The sequence below is a fragment of the Lithobates pipiens genome, unplaced genomic scaffold (genome assembly GCF_037356315.1).
Source record: "Lithobates pipiens isolate NorthernLeopardFrog02 unplaced genomic scaffold, aLitPip1_a1.2 Scaffold_30, whole genome shotgun sequence".
Classification (NCBI taxonomy): domain Eukaryota; kingdom Metazoa; phylum Chordata; class Amphibia; order Anura; family Ranidae; genus Lithobates; species Lithobates pipiens.
The window spans coordinates 102066389-102085882 of record NW_027507791.1 but is presented as its reverse complement, the minus strand read 5'-3'; positions in this window follow the sequence as shown (position 1 = coordinate 102085882).

Here is a 19494-nt window from a genome sequence, read left to right as displayed (position 1 = left end):
TGGTTAGTTATTTTTTTATAGTTTCAGGGCACCCGCCATTTATTACCTAATAAAGGTTTAACCCCCTGATCACCCGGCGGGTGTCATTTGTGACTAATAACTGTTAGGGCAGTTAGGGTTAGCCCCCTTTAGTTCTAAGGTACCCCCCTAACCCCCCCAATAAAGGTTTAACCCCGTGATCACCCCCCGTCGCCAGTGTCACTAAGGCTGGGTTCAGATTGCAGCGGTTTGAGAACGGATGTGATTCGCACCGCACTGCAGTGCAAATCACATCCGATCTCTGTGCGATTCGAGTTCAGCCATTCGCCGCACCCGCCACACCCGCCGCACCCGCCGCAAATTCGCACGGGACCCTTTTTTTGGCCCGCAGCAGAATCGGATCGCATGGGTGTTCACACCATGCGATCCGAGTTTTCAGATCGCACTGCGATATGCGAACTGATCTGGGGGTGTCAGTAACATTTCACTGACACTCCCAGCAGTTCGCATAGGGCAGTGTGAACTGCCGCCGGGAGGCATGCGATGCGGGAACCCGCCGCGCATTCGTGGCGTTCCCGCATCGCTCCAGTGTGAACCCAGCCTAATAAGCGATCGTTTTTCTGATCGCTGTATTAGTGTCACAGGTGACGCTAGTTAGGCAAGTAGGTATTTAGGTTCGCCGCAGCTTTTTATAGCGCCAGGGACCCCCATATACTACCGCATAAAGCCCCCTGATTGCCCCCTAGTTAACCCTTTCACCAGTGATCACCATATAACTGTTACAGGTGACGCTGGTTGGTTAGTTATTTTTTTATAGTTTCAGGGCACCCGCCATTTATTACCTAGTCTCACTAGTGTACCCCTAAATTTAGGGGTGTCTACTTTCCAAAATGGGGTCATTTGGGGGGGGTTTGTGCCATCTTGGCATTTTATGGCCTTCAAAACTGTAACGCCCTTAGAAAGCCTGAAGGCGGTGCTTGGTTTTCGGGGCCCCGTACGCGGCTAGGCTCCCAAAAAGTCCCACATATGTGGTATCCCCGTACTCAGGAGAAGCAGCAGAATTTATTTTGGGGTGTCATTTCACATATGCCCATGGCATGCGTGAGCAATATATCATTTAGTGACAACTTTGTGAAAAAAAAAAAAAAAAAAAAAAAGTTTGTAATTTTCCCGCAACTTGTGGCAAAATATAAAATATTCCATGGACTCAACATGCCTCTCAGCAAATAGCTTGGGGTGTCTACTTTCTAAAATGGGGTCATTTGTGGGGGTTTTGTGCCATCTTGGCATTTTATGGCCTTCAAAACTGTAATAGGTAGTGAGGAGTGAAGTCAAATATTTACGCCCTTAGAAAGCCTGAAGGCGGTGCTTGGTTTTCGGGGCCCCGTACGCGGCTAGGCTCCCAAAAAGTCCCACATATGTGGTATCCCCGTACTCAGGAGAAGCAGCAGAATTTATTTTGGGGTGTCATTTCACATATGCCCATGGCATGTGTGAGCAATATATCATTTAGTGACAACTTTGTGAAAAAAAAAAAAAAAAAAAAAAAAGTTTGTAATTTTCCCGCAACTTGTGGCAAAATATAAAATATTCCATGAACTCAACATGCCTCTCAGCAAATAGCTTGGGGTGTCTACTTTCTAAAATGGGGTCATTTGTGGGGGTTTTGTGCCATCTTGGCATTTTATGGCCTTCAAAACTGTAATAGGTAGTGAGAAGTGAACTCAAAAATTTACGCCCTTAGAAAGCCTGAAGGCGGTGCTTGGTTTTCGGGGCCCCGTACGCGGCTAGGCTCCCAAAAAGTCCCACATATGTGGTATCCCCGTACTCAGGAGAAGCAGCAGAATTTATTTTGGGGTGTCATTTCACATACGCCCATAGCATGTGTGAGCAATATATCATTTAGTGACAACTTTGTGTAAAAAAAAAAAAAAAATTTTTTTTTTGTCATTATTCAATCGCTTGAGGCAAAAAAATAAAATATTCAATGGGCTCAACATGCCTCTTATCAATTTCCTTAGGGGGTCTACTTTCCAAAATGGGGTCATTTGGGGGGGTTTTGTACTGCCCTGCCATTTTAGCACCTCAAGAAATGAGATAGGCAGTCGTAAACTAAAAGCTGCGTAAATTCCAGAAAACGTACCTTAGTTTGTAGATGTGACAACTTTTGCGCAAACCAATAAATATACAATTATTGACTTTTTTTTTACCAAAGACATGTGGCTGAATACATTTTGGCCTAAATGTATGACTAAAATTGAGTTTATTGGATTTTTCTAATAACAAAAAGTAGAAAATATCATTTTTTTTCAAAATTTGCGGTCTTTTTACGTTTATATCGCAAAAAATAAAAATCGCAGAGGCAATCAAATACCATCAAAAGAAAGCTCTATTTGTGGGAAGAAAAGGACGCAAATTTTGTTTGGGTACAACATTGCATGACCGCGCAATTACCAGTTAAAGCAGCGCAGTGCCAAAGTGTAAAAAGACCTCTGGTCATTTACCAGCAAAATGGTCCGGTCTTAAAGTGGTTAAGAAGCTTAGAAAATGTCATAATGCCACTATTACCAGAATAAAAGAAAGCTGGTTAAACCCTTCCATGGGATCCTGTGAACATAACACTCATCCCCACTGTGATGTCAGATAGCTAGCCTACAATACTGATCATTGGAGATTGATTTCTGAGTGACAGCTCTGGAAGATAATGGGTGTGACAGGTAGTGCACACATCCCCACTCTTTGGTTTACATTGAGTCTAGATCTGCAGCCTACTTATCAGAGGAACCGAGAGAGTGTGAGAACGGTCAGCTTGTGTTGTGAATGTTTGCAGCTTGTACATTTTCTGGTACCAAAGGATTTTATTGGCAAATGGAACAGATAATACAGTATAGTCACAGGAATATAAAAGATAAACATTACAACATAAGGAAATGTTAAAGTCATGCTCATGCATATGCAATAAGCCTGAGGAAACAATTATTAAATTATAGACAAATTATTAATTGTATAATTTATCTCCACAAAGCAAATTTTATGTAAAGATAAGGTAGTGGAAAAAAAAACAGACCACACTATATTTGAAAGGCATACAAAGTTGTCCCTTATCCATATATTGTGTAGATTTAATGGGAGATGAAGCGCAAGAAGACAGGGAAAGAAAACCTCTCCACTCCTACCCTCCAAAAACCTACCATGTACTGCATACAAACTGTAGAGACAGCTTGTGCATTTTTATTCACAAAAACAAAGGCTGACAACAGCATAAGCCAGGTACTACACTAACTAGGCTGTCTTGAACACGTGTAGTAGCACAATTGCTACTGTCAGCTTGTTTTTGTAAATGAAAGCCCGTTTCTACAGCTGTAATCCTTCACCCCACAAGCCGACAGTTTGCTACTCTGTACCCTGAATAGCAGGCTGCAGGTCCAGACTCTGTGTAAATTAAACAGAAGAGATCAGGAGAAATGTGCTTGGCTCAGCGCTGGCTGTAACTCCTTCAATGGGAATGCCCATATTTTCAGTGTGAAGAAAGAGCGGGTGGCACTATATCAGCAGACAGAAAACAAATTGTATTTAACTTCCACTGGTTTTAATGGTGACATGTGCTATGTGCACAGAAAAAATACCTGGAGGATTTAACAAGCTTTTTTTTTCTTCTGGTGATGGTTCTTCTTTAATGCCCATAGTCTGGAAAACTGTATGGAATATCCATAGCGGGGCACATGGCAGAATTGCATCCAGAATGAAAAAATGTTTACATAAGAAATTATGAACATTTTTGGTTGTAGTTCTAAATTCACACATTCATTTATGTTTTAATTTCATACCAACTTTCAAACAATGTAGCATGCCCAAAAGGTTGTCCATACAGAGCATGTCTGTGTTTACTTTGTGCATTCCTGTTGCTGTGCCTTACTAAAAATTATAATTTGCAGACTGCATCTCCAACAGCTTTACTGAACGTAATGATTCTCTAGGGCAGCGAAATCTCAAAATTTTTGGCTGGAGGAACCCACATACATTTTATTGCTCAGGAAAACCCCTCCTAAAATATCTACATGTCACGGTACATTAGCATGATTGGTAAGTTGAAGAAAGTTTTAAACAAATTAATGGCATACCTAGAGTATCTGACACCCTCAGCAGATAATTGCATGGATTTTAACAAACTTTGTTGTAGTTTCCTACTTTTTGTTATCCTGAAGAGAGTGCTGTTTATTTATCCGTGTCAATGTGCCAAGTGAATCTGTATGGGGGTGGTTTTATAAATAATCAGCTGAAGCACCTGCCATGGTATGCATCCTTTTAGACGTAATTTCTCTTTGAGGCCAGGTTCACACCGGAGCGATGCGGGAACGCCGCGAATCCGCAGCGTTTTCCCGCATCGCATGCCTCCCGCCGGCAGTTCACACTGCCCTATGCGGACTGCTGGGAGTGTCAGTGAAATGTTAATGACACCCCCAGATCAGTCCGCATATCGCAGTGCGATCTGCAAACTCGGACAGGAATCGGATTGCATGGTGTGAACACCCATGCGATCAGATTCTGCTGCGGACCAAAAAAAGGGTCCCGTGCGAGTTTGCGGCGGGTGCGATGCGAATTCAGCCATACTATCTGTATGATCTGATCGGATGTGATTTGCACTGCAGTGCGGTGCGAATCACATCCGGTTCTCGCTGCCGCAGCGGTGTGAACCCAGCCTGAGAGTATCACTCTATAAATTACATGTTTGTTGCAGGGGATGCCCAAAAATCTGATTTGTATCTTAGTGCAGACTTCTGGGAAAATTAGTAGGTCAATCATAGAAGCAGGAATTGACATATCTGGGGGGGGGGGTTCTGTACACCATTTTATGTACAGAAAGCCTCCAGGTAGCCATATTGCATTTTACAGAAAATTACAGTGCTGCAGATTGAAAGAGAAAGGTAATTTGTAACAACATTCAATCACAATATGACTTGTGTCGCAATTGTATACGGTGTGTTGTTTTTTTTTCCCCACTAAAGTGGAGTTACCCTTATTATAAAATTAATAATAATGGCTGTAAAAATGATAGGGTCCTCTTTCACCAGTGTTCAGTCAAGAACTTTCTTCCTATGCCAGCGTTTAGTCAACATCTTACATTTAAGGTCAGTGAATAAGTAACCACGTACATTGTAATGTCTGTGGAAAATGACCCCTTTATATTGGTAATTATTATAGGTGGTCAAAAAATCTGCTACTGCTCAAGGAATTTCTAACAACCTCTAGGGCAGTGGTCTTCAAACTCTGGTCAGGGGGTTCGATGCCTTTATCTGGCCCTTGGGGCAAATTTCTCCCATTGATAAGAGACACTATTCTACAAACTGACAAGAAATGGGGCACCATTTCTTCCACTAAGACAAACAATGGGGCACTATTCTTCCCAGTGACACTAACAGCAGGGCACTATTCCTCCCCCTAATAACAAGTGTGGCAATGTTTACGCCCACTGATGCCAGGAAAATTTCCACTCCTGCTGGCCACAGTCCAGCTCCCTAAAGTCTAAAGGACAATAAACTGGCCCTTTGTTTTAGAAAGTTTGGAGACCTCTGCTCTAGGGGAACCACTGTTTACCAACTGAACTGCAGTCTGCCAAGCACAGCAAATATCAGTACAGCAATTTCACTCCTGTTCACAAATATAAGTGAGCATGGCAGTTTACCAGACAAATATGGAATTTTCATATTGCTTTTCAAGAAAACGTGCTTTTATGCTGGTTTCATTAAGTGTTTATTGTGTCACCATGACATCTGGATTTTCCAATTAAACTAAAATCTGACTTAAACTCCTATATTCCTTCAGTATTAAGAGATATCTGAAGCTTTCATCCAGCTGTTCAATGTGAACATGAGAGCATGCACTGGGGTAAACGAGAAATGGGCATCGGAGATGCAATAAATCACTTACATGTTAATTTATTTTATTGTTACTTTCTTTATTTGAAACGGTAGAAATTGCACTTTTAGGAATAATTAGTGATGTCAGAATGTTGCTCATGAGCCTACTAAGAGGGAAATTGTGGTCAGGTTGGTAGTATTTTCAGTAAAACAATATAATCATTTAGTTATGGGTAATTATGTGGCTTAAAAGCACACCTAAACTTTCAGTTTATGTAACCTTTAGAAAGCAGCCACAGCTTGTGTAGAAAAGCCTGTTCCCCACCATGCTATAGAGAAGGACCCGTTGCTTCTGTATTAAAAGCAGTGGTCTCTTTGCAGCAGTCTGACAACCCCTTGCTGAGTCATAGCGAAAGCTCTCCAATTGGCAGGCAGTATGAGTTTTGCGGACTTCAGATCTCCAGCCCTGACTTTTCAGGGGTTGTGCTGGACCTCTGTAGAGAAACTGCTGCTTCCACGCAGAGGAAGGGTTCCTCGCTGCAGCATGCTGGCAAGGGAAAGTCTTTTCCACCCAAGCAAGTGTTGTTTTACAGGGAAAAGGTTTTAAACTGTGAACACCTTTTGTTTCAATGCACTTGAAATATTTATGTAAATGAAGGTCCAGTTTATTACCTTTCATAGCAGAACAGTTAAGCAAGCTTTTCAGTGCAATTTAAATATACAACTTGTTTACTTTCATGTGGATTTCAACTAAAAATGTGAAATTTTTTCATTTTTTTGTGGCAAACAATACTTTCAACAAGATGAGGGTGCATAAACCCAAGTAAAATGTAACCTTTTAGTGAGATTCTATTAAATAGAGCTCCTCATGTAGCCTCATGTTTGAGTGACCCGTGTTTCATCCCAGCCTTTAGTGACAACAGCCACTTCGCTGTATGGATATCACACAAGCTTGTCACTCCAAAATCCATTTCTACAGATAACAAATTCTGTTCTTTTTCTCAACTACAATTTAAATTATCCTTAATAGAACACTCACACTATACCCAACTTCAAAACTTTTTTTCAAAATTCATTTAACCCTTTAAACCCCATTTACTCGATTCAAAAATATTTGCATCTTGTCCCACAGAGACAAAGGATTTGTTTCTCGTATATATCGCCATCTAAATGAAATGTCTCCCGGAAAAATCCAAACCAATGGTTCAATGGGAGACAGATCTGGATAGTTCATTTACATCGGAGGAATGGAAAACTATGATTGATAATTTACTCAAATGCCCCCGCTCAATATCTAGCAGAGAATGTGCTGTAAAATTGCATACAAGATGGTATATGACCCCCCCCCCCCCCCCCTTAAGATACATTCCCTTTACCCCTCAGTCTCCCCGTGCTGTTATAGAGGATGTTTTGATCAGGGCACCTTTTTACACATCTTTTGGAGCTATAAATCTCTTCAACCTTTGCAGCAACAGGCAACCAGAAAAATTGCACAATTAGCAGGTAAAAACATTGCTCTGACGCCACAAATGTGCTTATTATTTGTACCTAATATACCCACCTTCCATGTCAGATTAATACACACCCTTTTCTGTTCTATCCAATGCATACTGTAATATATCTTTGTCTCTAAACCCTTAACAAATTTTTCTTTCTTATTTGAGATGCCTATATAAGATTTTACTTGTATGACCATTCATATTATGTATGCATTACCGTATGTACTCACAGAAGTATATGTCTTTAATGTTTAGGTTCCGTAAATGTACTTTTTGTTAACTTCACTTAGGCCTTCACTTTACAGTATCTCACAAAAGTGAGTACACCCCTCACATTTTTGTAAATATTTTATTATATCTTTTCATGTGACAACACTGAAGAAATTACACTTTTCTACAATGTAAAGTAGTGAGTGTACAGCTTGTATAACAGTGTAAATTTGCTGTCCCCTCAAAATAACTCAACACACAGCCATTAATGTCTAAACCGCTGGCAACAAAAGCGAGTACACTGCTAAGTGAAAAAAGTCCAAATAGGGCCCAATTAGCCATTTTCATGTGACTCTTAAGTGTTACAAGGTCTCAGTTGTGAATGGGGAGCAGATGTGTTAAATTTGGTGTTATCGCTCTCACTCTCTCATACTGATCACTGGAAATTCAACATGGCCCCTCATAGCAAAGAACTCTGAGGATCTGAAAGCAGTGTACTCACTTTTGTTGCCAGCAGTTTAGACATTAATGGCGTTGAGTGTGTTGAGATATTTTGAGGGGACAGCACATTTACACTGTTATACAAGCTGTACACTCATTACTTTACATTGTAGAAAAGTGTAATTTCTTCGGTGTTGTCACATGAAAAGATATAATAAAATAGTTACAAAAATGTGAGGGGTGTACTCACTTTTGTGAGATACTGTATGTTACCTCTCTTCAATGTATCAGGATTTTGGCCTTATACCAATAATCCTTTACTTATTATAATTTTGTATTTGATATTTTTGTACCATTGTACTGGATTTTGACCTTCCTAAAAAAAATAGTTTGTAAATGGGGGGGGGGGGGGAGATTCTATTAAAAAGTATAATGAAAGACTGTATGCATGTTTTTACTTATAAGGAGGTAGGTACTGAAGATGACTCTTATATCCAAGAAAACATATGCTGGTAATTGTAGTATATATAATCAAGATAGCACAGTACAGATAATACCAATCTCTACCCGCAGTTAAGTTTCTACCACAGAGGGAGGATATGTAAAAGCAATGGGTGGAATATATTCTTCTGTGGGACTGATATGATTATCTTTATGTGGTGAAATTTTCTGCAAAGGCACCTCCACCCCTCCCACATTTTCATTCCCTGCAGAATATTGAGGTATTATGTATCTCCACCCATTGTTTTCACATATCCTCCCTGTGCGGTAAAAACGTAACTGCAGGCGGAGACTGGTATTATTTGTACGGTACTATCTTGATTATATATACCACCACTACCAACATATGTTTTCTTGGATGTGGGAGTCATCTTCAGTAACTTCCTAAGTAAAAGCATACACACAGTCTTTCATTACACATTTTAATGGAATCTCAATAAAGGTTACATTGTACTTTAGTGGCTATTGGTGCATGGGTTAACGCACCCTCATCTTGTTGAAAGTGAAAACCAAAGGAAACAGGTGAGAACTCACCGATAGTTAAAGAATTTTCCACTGTATCTAAATGGGAAAGTGCTGCATTTGATTATTCCTATCCTTTAAAGCAGGGGTCTTCAAACTATAGCCCTCCAGTTGTTCAGAAACTACAATTCCCATCATGTCTAGTCATGTCTGTGAATGTCAGAGTTTTACAATGCCTCATGAGGTGTGTACTTCTATAACAGCTGGAGGGCCATAGTTTGGAGATCCCTGCTTTAAAGTGAAAAAATACTAACAAGGACTTTCTCTTATTCGTTCCCTTTGGCTCTGTTTATTATAACATTGAAGTAGAAGTGCAGAAAAAGTTTGGAAGTTAAGGTGGGGATATGGATGGATGAGGACTGGAGCGAGGTTCTGGAAACCTGGCAACTAATATTGCCCAAGTTACCTAAACTGCCTTACATAACTGTATAGTCTTAGAGTCTATCTTACCCCAGTTAGACTAGCCCATTATTGACAGACTCATAACTCCCTCCGTCCTATGTGTAATCTCCGCTCGGTCATATTTTATTATTTGTTATGGGCCTGCCATACTATTCAGGGATTTTGGACACAGGTGGTAATATTTTTGCATGACAACATGGGCTTTCCATTGCCCCCAAACCCCTAGCCATGGCTGCTAGGACCATATAACCATACACCCTACTCCCAAAATGGACAAGTTCCCTAAAACATTCCTGTACAAAACCCTATTTCTAGCAAGAAAACACATTGTGAGATGAGGGCTGAACCCCTTCTACACTCAGCTCCTGGATTTGTGAAACTAACAATACGTTGCCTTATAAGAAATAAATTTTTTGTCCAAAGAGGCTGCCTGTCCAAATATAACAAAATTTGGAATAGATGGTTGCATCCCTCAGCAACATGCAGATCACTGAACTATGTGCTCCTATGCTACATGAAGAACGTTGGCTCATTTGTGTACTGCTTTGTCCCACGATGTTACACTAAGGCTATTGCTTTCTGGGGTCCTTTATTAACGAGTCACACATCCTTTATTGGTCAACCTTCATTGTTTATCTATTAGCCTGTTGTAAAGCTAGGGTACCCCTTCATTTGCTGTTACGGATAATTAGGGGACATACACAATTTGTTAAAATTTACTGTTTACCTCTGTCAGTAATTGTAACCTTGTGCTACATTGTTTACTGTACCATATCGCATTGTATTTTTGGAAAAGTCTTCTTAAGGACTATACACATGGGCCAAATATCGGAGGCATTAGAAACCTGCCAACATTCGACCCACGTGTATGGCAACCAGGCTGGCTTTTGTTGAAATGGTGTGACCAAAAAATGTCTGCTGATCAGCACTCTCAGCTGATGGCTGAGAGCGCTGACCAGTATGCCGTTTTTTTTTTCCAGTGTGTTCTGTGTTTTTCTTGTTAAGCCTGCTGTTAGTGTGTACCAGTTTTTACACACATCCTTGTATTGCCCTTGAATCACACCATCTATGGTCTGCCTAAGAATGAAAGTGTTTGTGTAATTTAGCAAAAGACAAAAGGGGGAGGCTGACAACAAGTCCACAAAAATATCTGACTATACAACTATATGATGTGGGAACAAGCTGTTATGCCTTCACTAGAGATACAGTATTTTGTGCTCTATATTTATGTGTCATTCAATTACATTGGCATCCCAGTGTTCAATCACAGTATCTGGCAATGCATCCATGCTGCGTTACAAAAATGATCTAGGGACACCTTTAAATCGATAGTGTACATAAAATACCATGTTAATGTGCTTGTGGTAATGTAGCAAAATGAAAAAATTTGATTTTTAACTTACCATAAAATCAATTTTTCAGTTCATGGACAGACACAGCGCCCCATTATTCAGAACCATAGGGTTATATCGCCCCCTAGAGGAGTAGGACACTAGGCAGAAAAAACAGATGGCTATGCTTATGGGCAGTCCTAGGTGATATACACCCCCCTCTCTGCTATAGGCCTTCAGTTTAGTAACAAGCAGCGTCAGAAGCATCAAAACTGCTTAGAGGGGTGGGTGCTGTGTCTGTCAATGAACTCAGAGAAATTAATTTCACGGTAAGTCAAAAATCCAATTTTCTCTTTCATTCATTGTCATACACAGTACTCCCTTATTCAGAACCACAGGGACGTCCCAAAGCAGTGCCAAACATGAGGGGTGGGACAACAAAAAATCCCAAGGCTAAAACAAGAGCCAACCAGGTAACAGGAGCTCAACACAGAACTGGAGCCCAGCCTGAACAATACACCCCCAAGAGAGATTAGAACCCCCAAACACCAGCCCGCAAAAATAAGCATCCTCAGATGCCAGCACATCCACATTGTAGAATTTTGCGAAAGTGTACACCGACGGCCAAGTGGCCGCCTTGCAAACCAACGCAGCTAAAGCCTGATGATGGAAGGCCCAAAAAGCAGTAAGCAGCCAAGTAGAATGTGCCGTAACAGGGAAAGGAGTAACCCAACCCCTAATTGAATAGGCCAGAGTCATCATCTGTCTGATCCATCTAAAACGGTCGTAGAAGAAGCGGACCCTTGGCCCTTACGTGAGCACAGCGAGTCTGATCTCCAAAAATACCCTGTGACTGCCAAATACACCCGAATACATCCAGGGCATGTAAGGTAAATCCCTTAGGATATTTTGACCTGGGACACAGGGAAGGCAATACAATGTCCTTAGTCAAAAGAAATCAGAGGAGGGAACCACGGACGAGGGCGAAGAACCACTTCATCTTTGTGGATCACCAGATAAGTATGACATGGCAACGCCTACAGTTCTAGCAACCAAAAAAGCCACCTTCTGGGACAGAGCAAGCAGAGGAAACTCCCGAATATTTTAAAAGAGAGGCTCCTGTAGAATCAAATGCACCAAGAGCAGATCCCGCAGTGGTAGAAGAGACCGCACCGGTGGAGGCAGATGTTAAACCCCTTAAGAGTTCGCACCAGGGAGTGCGAGACCAAGGGACTCCGAAGAAAACTGGCAAGGCCAACACCTGGCCCTTGATGCTACTCTAGGCCAAGTTCTGATCAACCACCCCCCTCCCCCCGTGAAGGAAGGTGGAAATCCGAGCCACTGAGAAAGAACAAGGGTAAGTGCCAAGCGCCTCACATCAGGATATGTATGCTATCCAGGTCCGGTGGTAAATCTTCCTACAGGAAGGCTTCCTAGTCTTCAGCAGTGTCGTAACTTCAGCACCTGGCTCATAACAGCCAGGCCTTCAAAACCAGCGACTGAAGCAGGATGGAAGATTGGCCCTTGGGACAGTAGAAGCTCCCTGAGAGGCAATCACCAAGAGACGTCAGCGACTGAGGGCACCGGGTCGGGGTACTAAGATCGACAAGGCCATATGCTCCCACTAGAATGATTGGAATTCCTTCGGCCTCGATCCTGCGTAAAAGCTTGAGAAGAGGAGAGGCGTAAATCCGACTATATCAGCTCCACTGAGCTACCAGAGTGTCTGCAGTCTCCACCAAAAGATCCAGGGACCTTGCCAGAAACCTCAGTACCGTTCCGTTAAGCCGGGATGCCAACAGATCTACCGTGGGAGTGCCCCATTGGAGACATGTCCGATGAAACACATCCTGGTGAAGGGACAACCCCATGGATCAACACTAGCCGACTGAGGCAACTGCCTGCCAGTTTTCCACTCCTAGAATGCAGAGGGCCAGAGAAAGGTATTCTGCCCACGGGAGGATGCTGGCTACTGTCAGGGCTGCCAACACACTCTTCGTTCCTCCCTGGTGATTGACATAAGCCACCACTGTGGCATTGTCCGTCTGGATCCGTACCAGGAGAACCCAAAGTTGACCTCTATGATTCATACAGTCCGATCACTCGAAGTCCCAGGATATTGATCAGCAGTCCGGATTCTTCCAGCATCCAACGACCCTGAGCAGAACCCAGTCCCAGGACACCTCCCCACCTGGACAGACTGGCATTGGTGGTGACCACTGTTCACCACAAGGGGAGAAAGGATGTGCCCTGCCGAAATCCCGTAGATTGAAGCCACCAGACCAGGGACCCCCCGGGTTTTCTGGCTCAGCCAAATCTGATAGCCCAGAAACCTTGGGCACTTTACGCCAGGATCTCACTGGAAGGGAGCTTGTATGGAACTGCATCAATGGAACCCCCTCGAAGGTAGATACCATCAGGCCCAAGACCCACATGAAGGACAGCAGGGAGGCCCACCTGCAGGACAACAGTAGTTGAAGTGCAGCATGCTACTTCAGGAGTTTTTCCAGAGGAAAAAAAAATCTCTGGCCAGAGATTAAACCAGAGCCAGGCCCAGATAATTCAATTTTCTGGAAGGAACCAGAGTAGACTTCAGGTAGTATAGAAGCCAACTGAAAACTGTGGTCTGTATAGTGAGCTACATCACCCCTCAGGGTAGCCGAGGACTCTGCTCACAGAAGGAGGTCGTCCAGGCAGCCCAGGACTGCAATACCCCTCTGACGTAGCCACACCAGAACTGGGGCCAACACCATTGTGAATATGCGAGGAGTGGAGGCAAAAACAAAGGTCAACACTGCAAGCTGATAATGCTCTTCTCCCACAGTAAAACGGAGAAAGTGCTGGTGTCAGGCATATATTGGAGTGCGTAAATAAGCATCCACAATGTCGACAGAAGCCAAAAAGTCCCCATGATGAAGGGGTGCCACCATCGTACAGATGGACTTTATTCTGACCTTCTGTACCCACTGGAACTGGGTCAATCACACCCTGAAGCAACAGGGCTTGCACAGCCCCAAGGAGAACTGCCAACTATCCGGTGACAGATGCCTATTGGAAGGAAAAAACCCTTTTCGAAGTTCAAGGCCAGAACACTATGACATAGGTGAGGGCACACTTTCATGCTTGTCTGTGGGTCTAGGGAGCCCCGCTCTCAACTCGCCAGACCAGGTCCATTGTGTGCTGAGAAGGAATGCATCCGCCACGAGGCCCTTTTCACCATTTCAGACTGTGGAAGAGATGTACACTTCCCTCCTGTGAGACTAGTAATGATGTCATCCAGGGTAGCCCCAAACAGACAATTGCGGTGAAATGGTAACCCAGTCGGAGCTTTTTTTTTTTTTTTTTTTTTTTAGAAGTCCAGTCCACAGACCAACACTTAAGCCACAATACATGTCTAAGCACCACTGCAGAAACAGAGCTTAGCAACCAACGGAATTGCATCCAAGAGGCATTTCATACAAACTGCAGCCCCAAGACCAACTGGTCTGCCAACTCAGTGAAAGCAGAGGGAATCTGATCCCCTTCGCAACCTAGAGACAGGGGGATCCACTACAGGTGGAACAGTCCACTCTTTAAGGAAGGGACCCCGCAAAGAGGTACCTCACAGCAAAGAGTCTCTGGAATCACAAAGGGGTGTTTTGGACACTCCCAGTCTTCACAAACCAGTATTCCAAAATAGGAGGGAGAAGATTTTGCCGTGCAAGACAGTTTATGGGTGTCAAGGGGACTGGCACCTCCGCACAACTGCATCCGCCATCTTTAAAGTTTCCCGCACAAACGTAATAAGGGTGACAACCAGCACCTTCTTGTGCGCCACTACAGTTGTGGAGGAACATCCTCACTAACTGAAAGTGTGGCCACCAACCCTGCATAGTGGGCCACATCCACAATGGCAGAGCCAGACATAGGATCAGTCAAGACTGATGAGGCAGGGGCGCCATTTACTAGCCTATATGCCTAAGGGCCACCTGTGAAAATGCAAAGAACTCGGGGGGTCGCCGACAGACCTCCGCAGCCTTACGCTTATGCCCCACACAGGGGCGTCACCCGTGTCGCACAGGGGAACGTCCACCAAGGGACACTGACCAGGGCTCCTCACAAGGGGCACTGGCTGAGACCCCACACAGGGGGTATCCATTAAGGAGGGGCCCACTTAAACAACCCCCCAAAAGGGGGTCGCCCTCAGATCCCCCACAGCACTATCCCTCTGGAAGAAGGCATCTGTTGTGGCCACGGCCTAAATTTTCAGCTGCCCAATGTGAGTGTACAGGTCTACGGGGGGAGCACCGGACCAAGCACAGCCGAGGAAGCAGCTCAGATGCCCACCACGAAAAGCAGCGGCCTCCACCGCCTGCTCTAGGACCGCCCCAAACGTTTCCCAGTAGGCCGCAAAAGCTGTAGCTGTGGCCAAAACTTTCGGCCGCACGCCGAGAGTGAACAGGCCTGTGGGGGGGGGGGGGACCAGACCAAGCAGAGGCAAGGAAGAAGGGCGGATGCCGACAATGGAAAGTGGTGACCTCCGCCATCTGCCACACAGGTCGCCTGGTTGGCAAGCTTAAATTAGTGGAGGGCCACCTAGTGAAAAGCTGTGGTCTGCACACGCTCGCTGGCCAGACGGGGGAGAGACCACTGGATCTTAGTGTCCAGCCCGTCGCCTAGTCTGGCAGTTGATTGTAGATCTTACAGGAAAAAAAATCCAAGAGGAAAAATAGTAGTTTAAAAAGCAAAAACAAAAAATTGCCACGACCAGAGATCCCAGCAGGGAACTAGGTCTTTACTCCTGACTAGGCATAAAAAAAAAAAAAACTGAAGGCCTATAGTAGAGAGGGGGGTGTATATCACCTAGTAATGCCCATAGGCGTAGCCAAGTCTTTTTTCTGCCTAGTGTCCTACTCCTGTTGGTGGCAATATAACCCTATGGTTCTGAATAATGGAGCACTGTGTCTGTCAATGAACGAAAGAGAAATGGTTTTCAGGATATTGAAGAATTATACTTTTGCCTTGGATCCAGCTACTGCATATAATGGAAAAGATCTTTCTTCAGCCTCTTGTAATCCATAACTTGATCCAGTCTCTGTTTACTAGCTGCATTTGTTTTCTTTTGGCTTAGTTTGATCTGATTTTTCTATTTTTTTTAAGCAGTTACATTTTTTTTTCTGGGATAAAAGGCTATAAATTAAATCTATTGTAAGCAGCAATGCCATTGTTACATGGTTTATCTCAACCCTCTAAGGACTTGTTTACACTTGCAACTGGGGGGGAGGGGGCAGTTGATCAATTTTTACCACCTCTCAACTGGCGCTCCCCCCTGTTGGCTACAGAGGCAGGGGACAGGGGTACATACAACATGCATAGTGGAATGTAACGCCTCTGAACACAGGCCATTCAAGTGAACTGGGTGGTGCTGCAACCACGTGTGGTTTTGATGCAGTTGTCCAGTATTTAGAGGGTTAAAGCAGGCGGTAAGAAGGCAATACAGCACGTCCTTCCAATCTAATGCCCTCTGAGGAACAAGCTGAACGTGGATTGCTCTTCAGAGGAGAAAGGTGGTGTAAACAAGCCCTAACTGCCACTTTTGCAAGACAGCTTGGTCTGTTTAAGGAAGCTGGAAAATAAACTCTTGACTGAATCAACAGGTAATAAAATACGTTTGATTTTACCTGTAAAAATAATGAATTATATGCTGTCTTCAGGTAGTTGGACACTGGCAAACAAAGCTGTAAGGACAGCCACAATATAACCCCCACTCCCAGCAAGCTTCAGTTTTATAGCATGCATAAGGAGTGAATCGAAAGAACAGAGGGGAGGAATTCGTGTCCTGTTTTGTACTCCAAGAAAGGGATTTTAAAGATAGATCCTGTGTCCTGTAATGTAAAAAATAAAAACTTAGTCTTAGATGATTGCGATGCCCAAAGCAGTAAAACTGTGGGGTGGGCAACAAAGCCACAAATGCTAACAGGCCCATGAAACAAAACAGGCAACAGAAGACTCTAAAATTTAGAGAATAGCCTTTATTACTAAACTGGCATCAAAAGAAGAACCTGATAAAAGCATGTGAATCACATGCATAGGTTGGACTTGATGGACCTGTGTCTTTTTTCAACCTCACCTACTAAGTAACTAACAGAAAACCAGGCAGCAAACCTGATGCAGATGCTGAAAGCCCATGAAGCACTGACGGATCTGGTAGAATGTGTCTTAACCTGAAAGGTACCTGAACCTTATCCTTCAGACTGTAGGCTTAGGCGATGACATGCCCTATTCCACCTACATTATATTACCAAAAGTATTGGGACTCCTGCCTTTACATGCACATGAAATTTAATAACGTCCCAGTCTTAGTCTGTAGGGTTTAATATCGAGTTGGCCCACCGTTTGTAGTTATAACAGCTTCAACTTTTCTGGCAAGGCTGTCCACAAGAATTCATAGTGTGTCAATGGGAATGTTTGACCATTTTTCCAGAAGCGCATTTGTGAGGTCAGGCACTGATGTGGACGGGAAGGCATGGCTTGCAGTCTCTGATCAAATTCATCTGAAAAGTGTTCTATCGGGTTAAGGTTAGGACTAGTCAAGTTCCTCCACCCCAAACACGCTCATCTATGTCTTTTTAGACTTTGCTTTGCGCACTGGTGCGCAGTCATGTTGGAATAGGAAAGGGGCCATCCCCAAACCTCACAAATGCACTTCTGGAAGAATGGTCAAACATTCCCATAGGCTCTTACTCTGAAACACGTCTCAGAGGTGTTGATGCAGGAATTCCTCTTACCGGCCCATTGAGAAGACAGTGATTAATGCTACTGGCTATAACAACTTGGCACATTCAGCCTGCCCTTAACAATTAGAATCTTGTCCGGTTCCTGCTGAACTGGCTGAGATTTGAACTGTGTATGGCCGGCCTTAGGCCCCTTACACACCTGTGTCATAATTTACTGATGTTTATACTCAGGAACTTGCTGACAGACTGTCCCTGAGTAAATAAAACTGTGTGTAAAGACCCATGTTGAGTATAGGCATGTAAATGGGTACAGACAAGTGAAATTCTTCTTCATTGCCAGTGTTTTAATATACTAATTTATACTCACTTAAACATGCTTATAGACAAGTAAAAATGCATGTGTGTGTAAATTACTGCACTCAAATGTTAAACTGTTGTTGTTTATGACTCTGTACTCAAAACTGTATTACTGATCGTTACATAGCTGTGTGCATTGTTCCATAGGCAACAATGCATCTAATTTAAAATTAGTAAAAAAAAAAATAGCATTTCTTTACTCCCATGTGCAAGAGGCCTCTTTGTCAGTGTTGTAATATACTCATTTATACTCCCTTCCTGCCCAGGCCATTTTTCAGCTTTCAGTGTTGTCGCACTTTGAATGACAATTTTTATAATTTTCTATACACAAATATAGCTTTCCTTTGGTGTGCATTTAATCACTGCTGGGTTATTTTTTACTGAAAAAAAAGACCAAAAAATTTGAAAATAAGTTTTTTTTACTTTGTTTCTGTCAGCAAATTTTGTAAAGTAATTTTTCTCCTTCACTGATGTGCGCTAATGAGGCGGCATTGATGGGCACTGATGGGCTGAATTGGTGGGCATTGATAGGTTGGCACTTATGGGCACTGATGAGGAGGCACTAATATGCCGGACTTTGATAGGCGGCACTGTTAGGTGGCACTGGTGGGCATGGATAGGCGGTACTGATGGGCATTTATGGGTGCCACTGATGGGCGACACTGATGTGCATTGAAGGACAGCAGTGATTGGCATTGATGGGCAGCACTGACTGGCATCACTAATAAGCACTGATTGGTGGCACTTGTGGGCAGTGGTGGGCTCTGATTGCTGGCACTGATTGGTGACACTGTTGGTGCTATAATGTTATCAGGGCATTGATGATCGGTGCTCTGATTACATGTTTTGTTGCCCCCTGTGAGGAGATGCCGCTGATCGGCTCTCTTCACCACACACTCCATCAGTGTGAGGTGAGGAGCGATGATTACCGCCATCTCTGCGTTTACATGTGACCGCCTGTGACTGGCTCTTCATAGAGATTGGGATCGCTCCGTGTCCTAGCAAAACGGCACAGCTATGATCCCCGGAGACGCCATCATATGACGTTGTCCGAGAACGAGAGCCGCACTGCCCCGCCGTCATTTGACATTTGGATGAGCAGCAACTGGTTAAAGGCGAATAATCGCATATATGTGAGTAAATGACTTAACTCAAATGTAAAATCTTCCACTTTTGTTTTGGCTTTGTACTCAATGCTGTATTACTGAGCATTGTTCTATAGACAACTATCTAATCTTAAATCAGGAAAACATCTGTTTTTTTTTACTTCCGTGAGCAATGGGCCTTATTCCTAGATTTGGTGGACCTAGACAACCAGGTCTTGCAATGGAAGTGTAAGTTGGGTTTGGACTTCGACCAGCACTCTTCTTTATCACAGAAACCGAATACTTTTCAGTAGAAGCTTTAGGCCTGCTTCTCTGGAATAAAAGGGTACTCCTGCCCCCACGACTTGATGTTCAGTGTACATGGAGTTACCAAAAAAGATGTTGTACATCAAAAGGCATCTGAGCAAAAAGCTTCTTACTGAGAATCTCTGTAGATGAAAACTTGAGCCAAAAGATCTTTTACATATGCAATGAAAGAAGACTCATCCTGGGGGAGGGCATCCACCAGATTATCCATGCAGTAGTGTATGGCAATTGCAAGAACTTCCTACTAATGAAAACAGAACTTTAAG